This window comes from Lissotriton vulgaris, chromosome 5 (assembly GCF_964263255.1).
Source record: "Lissotriton vulgaris chromosome 5, aLisVul1.2, whole genome shotgun sequence".
In the NCBI taxonomy this organism is placed as follows: Eukaryota; Metazoa; Chordata; class Amphibia; order Caudata; family Salamandridae; genus Lissotriton; species Lissotriton vulgaris.
The window spans coordinates 348617855-348636103 of NC_141693.1; positions in this window are offsets into that span (position 1 = coordinate 348617855).

Sequence of the window (18249 nt, forward strand, 5' to 3'; positions counted from 1 at the left end):
GTTAAATCTAAAATAATACTCTCAGAATTAGTAATTTGTTCTCTATTGCCTAACGTTAGGATGTATTCTATAATAAGATTAATAGAGTCAATTTGGATAGCAATACATGTTCCATTAGGATGTTGTATTGCATTTTCATTTTGGCTATGTGAATCAAATAGAGAGTATGTATGTATAGTTTTGAAGACTGAAATTATATATCTACCTATAGAGATCAATACACCAGTTTGTGAATTAATTGTAGAAGTTAATGCAGATATAAATTTACTATGTAAAGTTTGTGCTGATTTTGTTAGTTCTTCGCTAAAGCATTTTTTGAGCTTTGTAGAATAGATTATGTCATTGCTAACTATGTAATTTGGTAACTTTAGAGGTTGCATACAATCTTGTTCATCAACAGAGTGCATTTCAGTGTACAAAGCATCTCCAAGATTCATAATACAGTGCAAGTCTACACTATCCCAAATATATGCTGGTTTACAGTAGTTCTTTAGAATAGCAAATATACTATTTTGAAGAGAATGTGTATAGTGAATACTTTTATCACTATGTGTATTTTTTTCCTGTGGATGTGTGTTATGTAAAAAGGGAATTTCTTGTGGTGTTTGTGTTAAAATATTTGAATCTATATTGGTATTATTTGTGCTACTTTCCTTGTTGTGCAATGTGCTATTGTGTATATTATCATGAAGTAAACTGTCATTACTTCCAGTAATAAGTTTATATGTATTATAGTAATCACTTGAATATGTGTTTGTATGTAAATTACTTGTGTATATTGTTTGTTGTACATTTATGTGTGTGCTAATAATTACATTACTAGAATATGTGTTGGTATTTAAATTACTTGCTGGTATTGTCTGTTGTACATTTATGTGTGTGCTATTAATATGTTGTCTTTCTGTGTTGCCCTTTAGTGTTTTCTTAAGTATACTTGCATATGTGTCAGTAGGAGTAGTCTCTTGTGGTGTATTAGTATATTGTGTTGTGCTGATCTGCTTGCTGTTGTTTTTAGATAGATTATTAGGCCCTGTTGTAGTGAGAATTGCACAGGAATATGTACTAGTACTAGGAGTATTATCTAAAGATGCTAATGGCTGTTCCTTATTCAAAAAAGTGTTTGTTTTAGATTGACATCTCTGAATGAAATTTTTGGCACTTTCTATACGCATTTCAAATGCTTGTGTGAAAATTTTTTCACTAGCTTTAGTAGAATACACATAAAGATTTTTCGGTGCTACTGCATTCTTATTTTTTTCATGAAGCACCATTGCTTTTTGAAGTGATTCTTTTTTAATCGTACTTATTTGTATTGGAGTTAATTCATACGGTACACAATTCATGTTTGGTTTCTTTAGATAGTGTGCCAGATTTGTGATGTACTCTAGAAGTTTTTCAAATATGAACTGTATAGTAATACATGTTCCATTTGGGTGAGGCATTCCAGTGTTATCACGACTATGTGAGTCAAATACAAAGTACGAATCATTTTTCTTAAAAGTGGAAATAACATAAATTTCCATGCAAAGTATAACACCGGAGTTGTAATCAAGTGCAGTTTTTAATATTTGGTTGAGATTTGGAAACGAAGGGTCACATTGTTGTAATATGTCTCCATAATAAGGTTCTTTAAGTTTAAGAGAATAGATAGTAGTATTGTGTTCAATAAAATTTGGTAACTCATCTGGATGCCTAAGTTGTTCGCTATTAAGTAAATGCATATCTATATATAAAGCATCACCTAATTTCATAATGTAATGCAAGTCTTCTTTAGTCCATGTATGTGCATCTTTGTAATAGTTGTGTATAATTGCAAATGTACTATTTGGCAAGCATTGATAACCTCTAGAATTGCATGTAAATTTGTCATGACCTTGATGATAATCTGCTGCTAGTATTTGCATCTTAGCTAAGCTAATTTATTAAATAATTTGATATCGCTACAGTATTGCTAGATTTTTTTGTTATACCTGAGTCTTTTTTGGTTCTCTCTCTCTTATATAATATACATATATATATATATATATATATATATATATATATATATATATATATATATATATATATATATATATATATATATATATATATATATATATAGCTAATTTATATTTGTCTTGTAGTTAACTATAATTCAAGGCAATTAATTTAATTTTACACTATTTTTTTGCTTTGTATTTTAGGTAGCAACTTTAGATGTATCTTTTTTACAATTTTAGTGATGTAGTAGCTATAATTTATACTATTAGCGTGTATATATATATATATCTATATATATATATATATATATATATATATATATATTTTGATTACCAATCCAAATCCTTCGGATGAAAGGAAGGCACTGACACCGTGATTTTTACTCAAGGAAAGATTTAATCCGACATGCTGCACAGACGCGTTTCGGCGAAAGCCTCCGCCTTGCTCACTTGATATATATATTTGTATATATTTATATGTATATATATATAGTTATTTTACTGTTTTTAAATAGATTTCTAGTTACAGGTTGATAACTTATTTAAAAAAGATACTTGTAATTGTATATATTTCCAAACAATTAGCAATTGTCTTTACAAAAGAAACAATTGTCAATGGTAAGTATATAAATATATATATAATTTTTTTTAATAAATAATTATATATATGATTAGTTCTAGTTTTTTTTTATCTAAATCCACTCTATTGTTGTTTTTGACCTGTTTTATAGTTGGAGCTGGTAGCAAAACAAAGCAATTAGTTTTACTTTGATGAAGTTTTGTTCAAGAATGAGCAATGTGAAAGAAGTAAACGATTGAACTTTTCCAATGTGATATATATCTATATATTCCTTACCTTTTTTTGGCAGTTACCTAAAAACAAAAGCAAATTTTGCAATGGCTATATTATGTTGATTCTTACTTTATTTTTTCCTTAACTAATTTTTTTTTTCTTAAGATTATTGTTACCTATGTAAATCTTCTATATGATATTTCCTAATTATAAGTATATACAATATATATATATATATATATATATGTATATATATATATATATATATATATATATATATATATATATATATATATATATATATATATATATATATATGTGTGTGTGTGTTGATATATGTGTCTTATTTTTTTCCTTGCTATTTCTATACTTACAAGTGAATACAGAAGCAAAATAGATACTTTTACCGTGATGATGTTTTCACTGATGATGTTGTGTCAAACAATTATGAACGTCTGATCTTATTCAATCAATTGGCAATCTAAGGAAGAATGAAAACAAGCATTAATATTGAGTTTACATATTAATATAATAAAAGTGGCTCGATACTCCTAATCATTGTTAGTATATAAAAATATTTAGCAAAAAGTTTTTTAATTTTAATTAATTACTAGTATTAAAAAGTGTATACAGTAAGTTATATTTAATAGTATATAGTGTATTGTATTGTATGTTGATATAGGTTTTTGAAACATTGTGACTAGAGTGCATGTGTAAAGAGTGCATGTGTAAAGAGTGCATGTGTAAAGAGTGGCGAATGTATATGTATAAAGGCATATGTGTAGAAATTGTGTGTACAAAGTGTATATGTAGTACATACTTTAAGACTATGTGTAGAAGTTGTATGTGTAGTATGTGTGTGGACTGAGTGATAAAGCATTTTAGTAGTCGTAAATAGAGTATTAGAAGTGTATGTAGTGTAGAGTAACTAGTAAAGTATAGTAGTAAGGAGGATAAAGTGAGCAAGATAGAGAGAGATGGAGGGCAGGAAGAAGAGATGGAAATAAAGAGGGGTGGATAGGCAAGATTGAGAGTAGGGGAAAGATGAAAAGAGAAAGATAAAGTAGGAAAGATAAGGAAAAGAGAGAAGTATGATAAGGAAGAGAGAGGATATAGAGGTGTAGAAAGGAAGGTAGAAAAAAACGATAGAAATGTAAATTACACAATGTGAATTTTATTTGAAGTTGTAAAGAGTGTATTAGAAGCATTGTTTGTAATTTTAAGCAAGTACAAAAGAACAATAGGAGAGGCAGGGAGATTAAGGAACACTTAGTCCCCTGTTAAATCTAAATAAACAAGAGAAGAGACGTTAAATAAGTCTCAAATTGCCACAGAGACTGAGCGATGCAACTGGGGAATTGCACACCCACTTTAGGTGGAAAAGAAAGCCCTCACACACCGACCTAGTCAGTGTCATGCTTCATCATTGGGCCCCACCAAAGAGGCCGAATGCCTCTTTGGTGTGCTACGACGCCAGAAGACTGCGGAGCTGGTTGTGTGAAAAGGGCATGTTGTGAGTTTTATAATTAAAAGTGCCTATTGTGTATGTACAATTCTATAATTCTTGATCCTTAGTACACAAATGAAAGAGTTATGTGTCTGAATTTAATGCCCAAGGTAATGGATTTGTTAATTCAAAATACTAATTAGTCAGTCAACATGTTTCATCCTTTACAGTTGTTTAAATTTACTTAGGCATTTATAATGACAGAATTATACCCCGGCGGTATGGACTCTCTAATCGTCCACCCGACCTGGGGGCGTGAAAGTGAAAATATCAAAAAAATGATTTAGTGCATAAAAAAAAGGGGGAAGAGCAATTGCTCATTCCAAAAATATTCCTAATTGCGGAGTGTTTGTGCACCTGTAAAAGAAATAACAGACAAACATATACAACTTTCACACAATTAGTTGTAAATATAGGTCATTGCGTTTGTCCAGGGTGCTCCATAGTTGTGGCATAGTGTTCCTAAATAAACACTATAGTTAACACCATCTATATATCTATATAGCCTTATAGGGATGCTAACACTAACTTTGGGAAGTGAAGTGGAAAAATGTGTGTAAAGCACACAAAGTAGCTAGAAAGTGTTGATGAAGAGAGAAGACGCATGAGAGAGATCAAAAGAGATGGAAAGCAAGAAGAAAAGTAAGTGCAGAATGGAGTGAGAAGATAGCAAGTAAAGAGTGCAGGATAGAAAGTGAAGACAAGATGGAGACGTAGATAGAGAGTGAAGGCAGGAAGTAGAGAGGACACGAGAGTAAGCATGGGCGGAAAATCCGTTACGCTCGCGGATTTTGCGGATTTTTGGGAAATTCGCAATCCGCGAGATTTGCGAATTTCCCGCAAAATCCGCAAATTCGCACGCAGCGGATTTTTTTGGCGGCGCGCGGCGTTGGTGATACAATTTTTGCGGCGCGCGGCGTTTATCATCGTTTGCCGAGTTGTTTTTCTCGATAGTTTGCGAGTGCTGCGCCATTTTGGATCTTGCTGTGTGATCCCGCGGGAATTGGCGAGCGCGATTACGTCATCGCGGCTTGCCAGCGATAGTTTGTCAACGCGAGTACGGCGAGATCACGTCTCGCTGTACTTCGCAATTGCGAGATTTGAGATGCGGCGAGCGAAAATATAAAATTTGCAATTCTGCACAAGAAATCCACCAGCAAGCGGCATAAACCTTCTAGAAATGATGATTTTTATCTGAATAACTCCTTAGTTTGACATTTGCCTGCACTTTTTTAGCGAGGAGTCCATTTTGGGGAGGGGGGCAGGGGGGTGGGAGGAAGGAAGTGCCCCACAGTCTTCAACTTCCTGTTCCTGTTCAGCAGGCTCCTCCCAGTGCTTTGTCCATCTCCTGGTCACTTTTCATTTGGGTCTGGAGCTGGAAGGATTACTTTTTGTGGATGCTGCTGGATATTTGGATTTGAGGCCTTTTTGACTTTCTTTGGATCACTGTTGGATTAGAAATTTTACAAGTAAGTTTGTTTGGGGCATTACAGTTGCTGCAATTAAAATTTTGGAATTTTCGATTTTTGGGCTGTTTTGGGGCCTTTTGCCCAGGGGTACTCAGTGGTGGGTTGACTGAGTCTTTCTGTGGGTTGTCTTGAACTTAAACATCATGGAGGCCATGGATGGATTGGGATTGTGCTGATTTTTCAGTGATTTTCGTTTTTTGGGGCTGTACTTGTGGCCTTTTCACCAGGGGTATTTGAGTCTAGCATGGGCCTAGTCTTTCTGTAGGTTGTCTTGAATTTAAACATCATGGAGGGCACGGATGGAATGGGATTGTGCTGATTTTTCAGTGATTTTCGTTTTTTGGGCCTGTACTTGTGGCCTTTTCACCAGGGGTATTTGAGTCTAGCATGGGCCTAGTCTTTCTGTGGGCTGTCTTGAACTTAAACATCATGGAAGGCATGGATGGAATGGGATTGTGCTGATTTTGCAGTGTTTTTCGATTTTTGGGGGTGTTCATGGGGAGGGACATGCCATGTGGCTGGTGGCCATTTTGAGTGCAGCTACAGGCACTGGCCATGTGCTGGCAGGCAAGTGGCCATTTTGAATGCAGGCTTTGTTGTTAGGCCTCCAACCATTTTGCCTACTTTTCAACCTTTATTTATGCCCAGGGGTAGTGAGTCTTGCATGGGCCTAGTCTTTCTGTGGGTTGTCTTGAATTTAAACATCATGGAGGCCATGGATGGAATGGGATTGTGCTGATTTTGCAGTGTTTTTCGATTTTTGGGGGTGTTCATGGGGAGGGACATGCCATGTGGCTGGTGGCCATTTTGAGTGCAGCTACAGGCACTGGCCATGTGCTGGCAGGCAAGTGGCCATTTTGAATGCAGGCTTTGTTGTTAGGCCTCCAACCATTTTGCCTACTTTTCAACCTTTATTTATGCCCAGGGGTAGTGAGTCTTGCATGACCCTAGTCTTTCTGTGGGTTGTCTTGAATTTAAACATCATGGAGGCCATGGATGGAATGGGATTGTGCTGATTTTTCAGTGATTTTCGTTTTTTGGGCCTGTACTTGTGACCTTTTCACCAGGGGTATTTGAGTCTAGCATGGGCCTAGTCTTTCTGTGGGCTGTCTTGAACTTAAACATCATGGAGGGCATGGATGGAATGGGATTGTGCTGATTTTGCAGTGTTTTTCGATTTTTGGCGGTGTTCATGGGGAGGGACATGCCATGTGGCTGGTGGCCATTTTGAGTGCAGCTACAGGCACTGGCCATGTGCTGGCAGGCAAGTGGCCATTTTGAATGCAGGCTTTGTTGTTAGGCCTCCAACCATTTTTCCTACTTTTCAACCTTTATTTATGCCCAGGGGTAGTGAGTCTTGCATGGGCCTAGTCTTTCTGTGGGTTGTCTTGAATTTAAACATCATGGAGGCCATGGATGGAATGGGATTGTGCTGATTTTTCAGTGATTTTCGTTTTTTGGGCCTGTACTTGTGGCCTTTTCACCAGGGGTATTTGAGTCTAGCATGGGCCTAGTCTTTCTGTGGGCTGTCTTGAACTTAAACATCATGGAGGGCATGGATGGAATGGGATTGTGCTGATTTTGCAGTGTTTTTCGATTTTTGGGGGTGTTCATGGGGAGGGACATGCCATGTGGCTGGTGGCCATTTTGAGTGCAGCTACAGGCACTGGCCATGTGCTGGCAGGCAAGTGGCCATTTTGAATGCAGGCTTTGTTGTTAGGCCTCCAACCATTTTGCCTACTTTTCAACCTTTATTTATGCCCAGGGGTAGTGAGTCTTGCATGGCCCTAGTCTTTCTGTGGGTTGTCTTGAATTTAAACATCATGGAGGCCATGGATGGAATGGGATTGTGCTGATTTTTCAGTGATTTTCGTTTTTTGGGCCTGTACTTGTGACCTTTTCACCAGGGGTATTTGAGTCTAGCATGGGCCTAGTCTTTCTGTGGGCTGTCTTGAACTTAAACATCATGGAGGGCATGGATGGAATGGGATTGTGCTGATTTTGCAGTGTTTTTCGATTTTTGGCGGTGTTCATGGGGAGGGACATGCCATGTGGCTGGTGGCCATTTTGAGTGCAGCTACAGGCACTGGCCATGTGCTGGCAGGCAAGTGGCCATTTTGAATGCAGGCTTTGTTGTTAGGCCTCCAACCATTTTTCCTACTTTTCAACCTTTATTTATGCCCAGGGGTAGTGAGTCTTGCATGGGCCTAGTCTTTCTGTGGGTTGTCTTGAATTTAAACATCATGGAGGCCATGGATGGAATAGGATTGTGCTGATTTTTCAGTGATTTTCGTTTTTTGGGCCTGTACTTGTGGCCTTTTCACCAGGGGTATTTGAGTCTAGCATGGGCCTAGTCTTTCTGTGGGCTGTCTTGAACTTAAACATCATGGAGGGCATGGATGGAATGGGATTGTGCTGATTTTGCAGTGTTTTTCGATTTTTGGGGGTGTTCATGGGGAGGGACATGCCATGTGGCTGGTGGCCATTTTGAGTGCAGCTACAGGCACTGGCCATGTGCTGGCAGGCAAGTGGCCATTTTGAATGCAGGCTTTGTTGTTAGGCCTCCAACCATTTTGCCTACTTTTCAACCTTTATTTATGCCCAGGGGTAGTGAGTCTTGCAAGGGCCTAGTCTTTCTGTGGGTTGTCTTGAATTTAAACATCATGGAGGCCATGGATGGAATGGGATTGTGCTGATTTTGCAGTGTTTTTCGATTTTTGGGGGTGTTCATGGGGAGGGACATGCCATGTGGCTGGTGGCCATTTTGAGTGCAGCTACAGGCACTGGCCATGTGCTGGCAGGCAAGTGGCCATTTTGAATGCAGGCTTTGTTGTTAGGCCTCCAACCATTTTGCCTACTTTTCAACCTTTATTTATGCCCAGGGATAGTGAGTCTTGCATGGGCCTAGTCTTTCTGTGGGTTGTCTTGAATTTAAACATCATGGAGGCCATGGATGGAATGGGATTGTGCTGATTTTTCAGTGATTTTCGTTTTTTGGGCCTGTACTTGTGGCCTTTTCACCAGGGGTATTTGAGTCTAGCATGGGCCTAGTCTTTCTGTGGGCTGTCTTGAACTTAAACATCATGGAGGGCATGGATGGAATGGGATTGTGCTGATTTTGCAGTGTTTTTCGATTTTTGGGGGTGTTCATGGGGAGGGACATGCCATGTGGCTGGTGGCCATTTTGAGTGCAGCTACAGGCACTGGCCATGTGCTGGCAGGCAAGTGGCCATTTTTAATGCAGGCTTTGTTGTTAGGCCTCCAACCATTTTGCCTACTTTTCAACCTTTATTTATGCCCAGGGGTAGTGAGTCTTGCATGGGCCTAGTCTTTCTGTGGGTTGTCTTGAATTTAAACATCATGGAGGCCATGGATGGAATAGGATTGTGCTGATTTTTCAGTGATTTTCGTTTTTTGGGCCTGTACTTGTGGCCTTTTCACCAGGGGTATTTGAGTCTAGCATGGGCCTAGTCTTTCTGTGGGCTGTCTTGAACTTAAACATCATGGAGGGCATGGATGGAATGGGATTGTGCTGATTTTGCAGTGTTTTTCGATTTTTGGGGGTGTTCATGGGGAGGGACATGCCATGTGGCTGGTGGCCATTTTGAGTGCAGCTACAGGCACTGGCCATGTGCTGGCAGGCAAGTGGCCATTTTGAATGCAGGCTTTGTTGTTAGGCCTCCAACCATTTTGCCTACTTTTCAACCTTTATTTATGCCCAGGGGTAGTGAGTCTTGCAAGGGCCTAGTCTTTCTGTGGGTTGTCTTGAATTTAAACATCATGGAGGCCATGGATGGAATGGGATTGTGCTGATTTTGCAGTGTTTTTCGATTTTTGGGGGTGTTCATGGGGAGGGACATGCCATGTGGCTGGTGGCCATTTTGAGTGCAGCTACAGGCACTGGCCATGTGCTGGCAGGCAAGTGGCCATTTTGAATGCAGGCTTTGTTGTTAGGCCTCCAACCATTTTGCCTACTTTTCAACCTTTATTTATGCCCAGGGATAGTGAGTCTTGCATGGGCCTAGTCTTTCTGTGGGTTGTCTTGAATTTAAACATCATGGAGGCCATGGATGGAATGGGATTGTGCTGATTTTTCAGTGATTTTCGTTTTTTGGGCCTGTACTTGTGGCCTTTTCACCAGGGGTATTTGAGTCTAGCATGGGCCTAGTCTTTCTGTGGGCTGTCTTGAACTTAAACATCATGGAGGGCATGGATGGAATGGGATTGTGCTGATTTTGCAGTGTTTTTCGATTTTTGGGGGTGTTCATGGGGAGGGACATGCCATGTGGCTGGTGGCCATTTTGAGTGCAGCTACAGGCACTGGCCATGTGCTGGCAGGCAAGTGGCCATTTTTAATGCAGGCTTTGTTGTTAGGCCTCCAACCATTTTGCCTACTTTTCAACCTTTATTTATGCCCAGGGGTAGTGAGTCTTGCATGGGCCTAGTCTTTCTGTGGGTTGTCTTGAATTTAAACATCATGGAGGCCATGGATGGAATGGGATTGTGCTGATTTGTCAGTGATTTCCGTTTTTTGGGCCTGCACTTGTGGCCTTTTCACCAGGGGTATTTGAGTCTAGCATGGGCCTAGTCTTTCTGTGGGCTGTCTTGAACTTAAACATCATGGAGGGCATGGATGGAATGGGATTTTGCTGATTTTGCAGTGTTTTTTGATTTTTGGGGGTGTTCATGGGGAGGGACAGGCCATGTGGCTGGTGGCCATTTTGAGTGCAGCTACAGGCACTGGCCATGTGCTGGCAGGCAAGTGGCCATTTTTAATGCAGGCTTTGTTGTTAGGCCTCCAACCATTTTGCCTACTTTTCAACCTTTATTTATGCCCAGGGGTAGTGAGTCTTGCATGGGCCTAGTCTTTCTGTGGGTTGTCTTGAATTTAAACATTATGGAGGGCATGGATGGATTGGGATTGTGCTGATTTTGCAGTGTTTTTCGATTTTTTTGTGCTGTATAACTGAACTGATGTTCCTCTGTCTTCCATTTTTTTTAGGTGCACAAGACTCAAGAGAACCACCAGTGCCAGGAAGAAGTCCTGCAGCGGTGTGTGTGTGCAGCATAACGTCACGCGACGTCACGTCTGGCCTCAGACAACTCTACAATTCATGCAACTGCGGCCTGCTGTCTGACCTGCTCTGAAGAAGATGGCCCCAAAGAAAGTTCTCCGTAGCTCCTCTAGCAAGAAAGTTGCTAGTAAGGAGCAGAAGAAGCAAGTTACCAAGGAGGCTGGTGTGCCACCCGCCACGTTTTTTGGGAGAAAAAAAAAGTACGCCTGCAGCAGCAGGTTCTGCTGGGGACCAAGCTGGGAGCAGCACCCCTGCTCCATTGGGTTCAGTGCCTCCACCACCACGCCAACTTAAGTCAAAGCCCTTGAGTGCTTCAGAGGCAGTCAGTGTACTTCTCCAATCACCATCGACCAGTGATGTTGGCTCATCGCAAGAAAGTAGCAGCAATGTCCCTGAATCAACACAGGTTGTTGTAACTCATCTGACAAGTGTTAAACAACCACAGCCGCAACAACAACACCATGTGCAAGTACACGCCCAAGTACATGTGGAAGGAGAGGCAGCAAAAGGAGATGCGCAAGCAAAGGTGCATGGAGGTTCACAAGTGCCCACAATAGTTGTTCCTCCCGAAGTAGGGGCACATCAGGAAATCGACAATGAAGCCGAGGTATCATTGGAAGCCACTCCTCCTGATGATCATTCATTGTCTTCCACATCCCTAGCAAGGAAAAGATCAACGGGGGTGTCTACATCTTCTTCAAGCCCACCTCCTTCTGATGATACAGATCCAGCTTGGGAACCACAACTGCGGTCTGACAGTGAGGCACACCATGACCTGACACCGGTACCTAAGCGTAAAAGGAAGGTCGTCCAAAAACTCAAACCTATGGAGTGTGATGAGGCTCAACAAGAAGTGACAGATACTGCTGGTGATGAAGCCTCTCACGATGACGACGAGCCAGTCATCACAAAGGTCACTGCAGCCCCACCGGGCATGCAGCAAAGAGACATTTTGACCCTATCCTGAGAAGCTGCTGAGCGTGATGATGATGTCGGCGAGGAGGCAATGGAAATGGAATCATTAGATTTGGAGTTAAGTAGTACACCAAAACCTACCGCTTCCATATTTCTTCCTCGCAAGAAGGTACCCACCTCGTCCTCGACCTCAATTCGTGGTGGTGAAAGTGCAAAACGTACTGAAGTTCGGCAATCCACATCCTCCACTTCATCTGGCATTAGCAGCAGGACCACCACCACCAGTATCGCCGCCTCCTCCGGCCCCCAAAGACATTTCAAGTCTCCAGTTTGGGACTTCTTTAGTGTTTGCCCAAAAATGGAAAACGTAGCCATTTGTAGCATTTGTAAGCTTCGAGTTAGTCGTGGTAAGTTTGGTACCAACTATGGTACCGGAGGCCAGAGAGGTCATCTTAGGAGAACGCACGATGTCCAATGGTTTGCGCACCTACACGCGATCAAGGAAGCCCGAATTGCACGCAATGAAAACGTTGATTTTTCATCTGATGATGACGAGGAGGAAGAAGACGATTCAAACACTTCACTTACACCCAGTACCCCTGTCAGCAGCACACCCCATGTGAGTGTGGGAGAGAGTGAGACATCAATGCGGAAAAGTTCATCAGCGAGCGTAACTGGGTCGAAGATATCATCATCATCCCGTAAATCCTTGGTCCAGGGCAACATTAAAAATATGTTGTTTACAGAAGCGCAATATGAACGCAACCACCCAATGACGCGTCTGTATAACACTAAGCTGGCTAAAATGCTAGCTCTGGACCTTCTCCCTTTTTCTTTTGTAGAAGGGGTTGGTTTTCTAGAATTAGTGGCAGCGCTCTGCCCTAAATGGAAGGTTCCTAGCCGGTTCTATTTTGCCCGAGTTGCGGTTCCAGCACTACATGAAGATGTTCTGAAGGTGATTGGGGCAGCTTTGCAGAAGAGTGCTGTTCACACTATACATCTGACAACAGACATGTGGACCAGTGGCGCAGGCGCGGATTACATGTGCATCACTGCACACTGGGTCTCTTTTTCAGGGGCTAAAGCAAAGCTAAACACAGGTGTTGACACGAACATTGTTTTTAAAGCTGCTCGGAAACATGCAACACTAGCCATGTTTGGTTTGGAGAAACGTCACACAGCAGAAAACATTTTGGATGTCTTTAACACAAAGGTCCTTAACTGGCTGTCCCCACTAAAACGCCGGGTTGGTTATGTTTCCACGGACAATGGCGCCAATATAGTTAAGGCCATGAGGGACGGTTACTATTTCAGAGTGCCGTGTTTGGCGCACTGTATAAACCTGGTTGTCCAAAAATTCTTGGCTAATAAAGCCAGTGCAGCGTACAGTGTATTGGACAACTGCCGAAAAATGTGCAAGCATTTCAGCCATTCTTTTAAGGCCCGGAAGCAGCTGAGGAGCCTGCTATATCAACGTAAAATGCCAGTGAAAGCACTCATCCAGGAGGTGGTAACACGTTGGAACTCAACCTTCTACATGCTTGAGCGTCTGTATGAGCAGTATACGGAACTCGATCAATATTTCCTTACAGAGGGTACAGAGGAGCTGAGGATGGGTGGGCCGCAATGGAACATAGTTCAAGGCCTGACACGCATGCTTCGTCCTTTTGAGTTCTTCACGCGTGCAGTCAGCAAGGAGGACTCTAATTTGGGAAAAGCTATCCCATTGTTGTACATGCTGGAGGACCAACTGAAGGAGGTGTGTTCTGTGTTTGAAAAAGATGACAAAAACCAAGACTCTTTGCTTCTGGCTGAGCAATTATTAGAGCTCCTACAAGGTGATGAACGTCTTAAAAAGATCCACTCAGAACAGCATTACATTTGTGCTACTATTCTGGATCCACGCTACAAAAAGGCGCTGGCAGGCCAAGCATTCTTTCCTTTTGATGATGAACATGTTCCAAAGTACAAACGTTGGCTAGCCTTGTCAGCCAAGAGGTTTGAAACAGAACGGCTGGAAATTGAAGGAAATGGCAGTACATCAGCAGGCCATCCCCAGTCAAAACAATCCACTTCTGCACCTGTGGCTGTGGCACAAGTGACCTCTCAGCCGTTAAAGACACCGGCAACCGGATCATCTGCACGAAACACAACAGAAACATTGGAGGCTGAAGAGGATTGGCTAGCTCTGCGTGGGTTTGGTTCTCAAAAGGTCAGAGGCACAGCAAGAGCTAAGCAAAGTGGAGGAACCTTGGATGAGGACCTTGAGTCGATGGTGAAGGACTATCTGAATGACTCAACAGAGGTCTATGTTAATTCTGACCCATTGGCGTATTGGCATGGGAAAAAAGAATTGTGGCCACAGCTCACCAACCTGGCTTTAAACTACTTGTCTTGCCCACTCGCAAGCGTGTCTTCTGAACGGGTTTTCAGTGCTGCTGGTGGCATTGTAACTCCCAAACGGAGCCGCCTCTCACCCAAAAATGTGGAGAGGTTAACAATGATCAAGATGAATCAGCACCTCATACCACCAGATTTCAGAGTACGAGAGAGCGTGCCGGATGAAGAGGAGGTGGCCTGCAACATAGATGAGGGAATTTCTACTCTGTCAGGTGACACTGAGCTCACCCTGCCTGAATTCACAGAGTATGATGACGAAGCCTTATTCTCATTCCTGGACCGTGATACCGAGCCCTGAAAATGAGACAACGAATCAATAACTTTCTTTTTCGTCCCTATTCACTTTTATTCCTGTGTGTCTGTCTTTCTTTGTTGTGCACAGTTAATATATTTCAAACTTTAATCAGATAATCACAAAATCAAGCCCATCAGCAGAACTGTCTTCGCTGGTTTGCTAATTGATTTGAAGTTGCCCCAGTCTGCATTCCTCAGGTTCACAAGTTCAGAAGAACATGCTCCTCTATCCTCCTCCTCCAGACTCCTATTTCCATCAAACCAGAGGGCTGGTTTACGCCCAATGAAGAAAGACTCAGCACTTGTGGGGGTGTTGTTGTACCTCTTTGCAGGTGAGTTGACGGCTCTGGGACCATTGTTGGGAAGCTCTAATACCGGATAAAAGTGTTTTGGACCAAATCCCAGGCGGAAAATTTTTTGTGTTTTTGATGACTTGCTTGCCTTTGAGGTGCTCTTAGGGGGGGTTCCGTCTGTTTGTGGGTGAGTTTCGTGGTCTGGGAGCACTGCTGGGACACTCTAATCTTGATTGCATTTGCTTTTCAGGAAATCCGTCGTGGCAACCCCGACTTATGGCCTAGCTACGCAGTGCGTTTGGACCGAAGGCCGAGAAATATTGCAAGTATGAGATTTTGCTTTTGGCCTGTTTGGGGGTGTTATGCTTCTTGGCGGGTGGGTTGGCGTGTCTTGGGGCATTCCTGGGAAGGTCTAATACCGGGTGGAAGTGGTTGGGACAAAATCCAGGCCGATTTTTTTTTGGGCTATTTCTGACATTTTGCTCAATGTAGCGTTTTCGGGGGCCTGTTTGGGGGGCTTCCGGGTGTTTGTGGGTGGGTTTTGGGGTCTGGGCGCACTGCTGGCTATATATACTTTACTTTGCAAGAGGTTTGAAGCAAATCCATGGTGGCAGAGGGGAGTTAGGGCCTAGCTGCAGAGCGCGCGCGGAGTGATTTGTGAAATTTGTGAAAAATTTACTAAGTCCCCATTTTTGTACTTTTGCTCTTTGGCTGTTTGGGGGTCTTCTACTCGTTTTCTCCTGGGTTGACGGCTCTGGGGCCATTGCTGGGAAGCTCTAATACCGGATAAAAGTGTTTTGGACCAAATCCCAGGCGGAAAATTTTTTGTGTTTTTGATGACTTGCTTGCCTTTGAGGTGCTCTTAGGGGGGGTTCCGTCTGTTTGTGGGTGAGTTTTGTGGTCTGGGAGCACTGCTGGGACACTCTAATCTTGATTGCATTTGCTTTTCAGGAAATCCGTCGTGGCAACCCCGACTTATGGCCTAGCTACGCAGTACGTTTGGACCGAAGGCTGAGAAATATTGCAAGTATGAGATTTTGCTTTTGGCCTGTTTGGGGGTGTTATGCTTCTTGGCGGGTGGGTTGGCGTGTCTTGGGGCATTCCTGGGAAGGTCTAATACCGGGTGGAAGTGGTTGGGACAAAATCCAGGCCGATTTTTTTTTTGGCTATTTCTGACATTTTGCTCAATGTAGCGTTTTCGGGGGCCTGTTTGGGGGGCTTCCTGGTGTTTGTGGGTGGGTTTCGGGGTCTGGGCGCACTGCTGGCTATATATACTTTACTTTGCAAGAGGTTTGAAGCACATCCATGGTGGCAGAGGGGAGTTAGGGCCTAGCTGCAGAGCACGCGCGGAGTGATTTTTGAAATTTGTGAAAAATTTACTAAGTCCCCATTTTTGTACTTTTGCTCTTTGGCTGTTTGGGGGTCTTCTACTCGTTTTCTCCTGGGTTGACGGCTCTGGGGCCATTGCTGGGAAGCTCTAATACCGGATAAAAGTGTTTTGGACCAAATCCCAGGCGGAAAATTTTTTGTGTTTTTGATGACTTGCTTGCCTTTGAGGTGCTCTTAGGGGGGGTTCCGTCTGTTTGTGGGTGAGTTTCGTGGTCTGGGAGCACTGCTGGGACACTCTAATCTTGATTGCATTTGCTTTTCAGGAAATCCGTCGTGGCAACCCCGAATTATGGCCTAGCTACGCAGTGCGTTTGGACCGAAGGCCGAGAAATATTGCAAGTATGAGATTTTGCTTTTGGCCTGTTTGGGGGTGTTATGCTTCTTGGCGGGTGGGTTGGCGTGTCTTGGGGCATTCCTGGGAAGGTCTAATACCGGGTGGAAGTGGTTGGGACAAAATCCAGGCCGATTTTTTTTTTGGCTATTTCTGACATTTTGCTCAATGTAGCGTTTTCGGGGTCCTGTTTGGGGGGCTTCCTGGTGTTTGTGGGTGACTTTCGTGGTCTGGGAGCACTGCTGGGACACTCTAATCTTGATTGCATTTGCTTTTCAGGAAATCCGTCGTGGCAACCCCGACTTATGGCCTAGCTACGCAGCGCGTTTGGACCGAAGGCCGAGAAATATTGCAAGTATAAGATTTTGCTTTTGGCCTGTTTGGGGGTGTTATGCTTCTTGGCGGGTGGGTTGGCGTGTCTTGGGGCATTCCTGGGAAGGTCTAATACCGGGTGGAAGTGGTTGGGACAAAATCCAGGCCAATTTTTTTTTTGGGCTATTTCTGACATTTTGCTCAATGTAGCGTTTTCGGGGGCCTGTTTGGGGGGCTTCCTGGTGTTTGTGGGTGACTTTCGTGGTCTGGGAGCACTGCTGGGACACTCTAATCTTGATTGCATTTGCTTTTCAGGAAATCCGTCGTGGCAACCCCGACTTATGGCCTAGCTACGCAGCGCGTTTGGACCGAAGGCCGAGAAATATTGCAAGTATGAGATTTTGCTTTTGGCCTGTTTGGGGGTGTTATGCTTCTTGGCGGGTGGGTTGGCGTGTCTTGGGGCATTCCTGGGAAGGTCTAATACCGGGTGGAAGTGGTTGGGACAAAATCCAGGCCGATTTTTTTTGTGGCTATTTCTGACATTTTGCTCAATGTAGCGTTTTCGGGGGCCTGTTTGGGGGGCTTCCTGGTGTTTGTGGGTGACTTTCGTGGTCTGGGAGCACTGCTGGGACACTCTAATCTTGATTGCATTTGCTTTTCAGGAAATCCGTCGTGGCAACCCCGACTTATGGCCTAGCTACGCAGCGCGTTTGGACCGAAGGCCGAGAAATATTGCAAGTATGAGATTATGCTTTTGGCCTGTTTGGGGGTGTTATGCTTCTTGGCGGGTGGGTTGGCGTGTCTTGGGGCATTCCTGGGAAGGTCTAATACCGGGTAGAAGTGGTTGGGACAAAATCCTCGCGGAAAAGCCTTTTGGCCCTTTTTGTAACTTAGGGTTCGTTAGGGTTAGCCCTAGCAGCAGGATTGCATGTGTTTCGGGGTGTTCTAGATTTTTGCAACTGAGTTCTGGGGTCTTAGAGCACTCGTGAGAATGTGTAATTTTGGTTGCAAGTCATTTGAAGAAAATCCATGGTGGGAAAGGGGGGATTTGGCATAGTTAAAGAAAGCCTTTGCCACTATTCTTAACTTAGGGTTCGTTAGGGTTAGCAGTATTTCTATTGCATGTGTTTGAGTGGGGGGGATTTCGAGTCTTGGAGCGATGCTGGCTATGGCTACTTTTGCTTGGTTGCTTGCAAGTGGTTTGAATGCAATCCACGGTGGGTAAGGGGTAATTAGGAAGGGGGTACTTCGGCCTACTTTTACTTTCAAAGTAAGTTTTGTCACCAGTTTATTGCTGGGCCTCGTTTTTTGAGATTTGATTGGGGGTCTTCTACATTTTTGCGACTGGCTTTAGTAAGGGTCTGGGTGGGAGCACTGCTAGGAAGATCTAATTTTGTTCTAAAACACAGTTTACAGTACACCTAGCTTGAGGGGCAAGATCCGCTACATTAATTTGCCCATACTTATTTATCCTTCAAAAGGTGACTCAGAG